Source organism: Asparagus officinalis, chromosome 1 (assembly GCF_001876935.1).
Source record: "Asparagus officinalis chromosome 1, Aspof.V1, whole genome shotgun sequence".
NCBI lineage: Eukaryota > Viridiplantae > Streptophyta > Magnoliopsida > Asparagales > Asparagaceae > Asparagus > Asparagus officinalis.
This window is the reverse complement of record NC_033794.1, coordinates 24,490,996-24,492,941: the sequence shown is the minus strand read 5'-3', so window position 1 is coordinate 24,492,941 and position 1,946 is coordinate 24,490,996. Positions and strand designations below refer to the sequence as shown.

General features: G+C 36.8%; 1 long non-coding RNA gene across 1 annotated transcript in view; it reads right to left on the bottom strand.

The window, feature by feature from the left end:
* LOC109821549 overlaps positions 1-1,946 on the bottom strand; it is a 5,317-nt gene extending 3,371 nt beyond the window's left edge. The window contains exon 1 of the long non-coding RNA XR_002241969.1: positions 1,868-1,946. This is a non-coding gene — a long non-coding RNA (uncharacterized LOC109821549). The remainder of the gene's footprint in view (positions 1-1,867) is intronic.

The window sequence follows — 1,946 nt, the reverse complement described above, 5'->3', positions numbered from 1 at the left end:
CTCCATGATCACAGTTAGAGTGTGAACTCGGATATTGATTGAACACGTAAAACTAAGTAGGAAGAAAATGAGTTTTCAATAATTCCTTCATCTTCGCTCATGATCAGATTTTTTGCTTCTTCTGATAGGCTCAATCTTAGCATAATGATTGTCACAAAAAAACTGCTTTACCCTTAAGTTGGTAGGCTACTTCTTAATTTTCTGATCTTCTGCAATTTCCAAGTACTCAAAAAATATCTCCACCTCATCAATCCAATTTAAGAAAATCCTCTACATTGAGTTTTCCGTTAAAAGATAGTAAATCAACCCTCATGTTTTCGGTATCATAGAATCTCATCTTGAGTAGTCTCGACGACCATGATTTTGGCGCGTTGCTTTATACTCATCGATGTCACTGTTGAATTCTTTCTATAGAGTCTTATCACATCTTTGACAACCATCAACGCGATCTCAAACTCGACCCATTTTCAGACACTCCATTGCCAACGCAAGTCGGCCCGTGTGAGTTCAAATCTGAGTTCAAGTAATAGGGGCTTTGTTGCTTGCAACAAGATCAGAAATAAGGTCTCTGGTTCTAATTAACCCAGCGCGAAAATTAAAAATCTCAAAATCCACTAAGGGGTGTTCTTTGAATCGACAAAGATCAATCTTCGAATCCACAAAGAGACAACCTCGAATACATGAAGTAAATAAAAGAGAATTTTATTGATGAAATGTTATCTTTTTTTAGGGATACATGTCTCTTCTTAAATAGACTCCTAATAGATCTAGAATTACAAAGAAATAGAAAGAATCAAATCCTACCCCAAACAAAGACTCCCTATGATTGAGGAAATTATTGGTCATATCTGAGATTAAACCGGATTTGTTTCCTAATCAAAGCGAGAGTCAAATTTATTACTTAAAATAACCTAAAGGCTGATTATTTCTAAAATTCATACAAAAACCAGTGACAATGATGGGCTTCTAGGAATTTGCCAAGTTAATCGGTTCTATCTCGTCTAGATTGGCTATTTTCATATATAATATGTTAAAATTCGCCTTCAACATTAGGAGATGTATTTGTTCCTTCGTGTGAAAGTTAATAAAGCATCCATATTCGTGTTTGACTCGTCGTGCTCCCACTTTTCCATGAATCTGTTCACTATGTGTTCTATATCACATACAAATCAAAATGTAACAGATAGAGGCTCAGTAGAACTTCATTGAAGACTTTGCGTTCAGCACGCTTCCAACATAAGACATTATTAAGTACGAAAGTGCTTCAAAGTGTTATTTTATTGATTATTATGACTTGAGAGTTGAGACTATGAGTTATGAACAGTCATCTGCTCTGTAAAGTTTGACAAGTTTATCATTTGTATATATGAGACCCATCACACATGTACTGTGACCTCCAATTCATGCCGCGGGGTCAGGATCACGGCATTCTGAGCATCTAGCCAATAGGTTCCTTAAGGAAAGTCCATAATCGAATGCGAGTTTTATTGCTAGTTCGGTAATATGGGAACTTAATTGGATAATGTACAGTATAGGGATGAGATTGGAGACCAAATTCTACAATTAATCATATATGTTTCCTGATTTAGTTGAATGTATTGATGGTGTTAAAGAACCCATGTGATAATTTGTCCCGTGACTAAGATGAACGTACGTACGAGTGTACAGAGTCACAAGCATAAAATGGTTGTCAATCTCTAGTAGTGCAATGCAAGTTTCGTGGATAAAAAGAGAGAAATTATCGAATAAACGCAAACAAATTCTGACGCGGAAGATGGGTGCGCTGACGAAATTGAGCAAATCCAAATATGAAAAGAAATAATCTGCTAACCAGCAGCAACAAGAAGCGATTCAAGAAACGGGATACCCGTGAATTGGAGCCGTCACTCCTTCTTCAAGGAGTCGTTGTACGCTTCGAGCTCCTCGTAATAAACATCCCACACGCA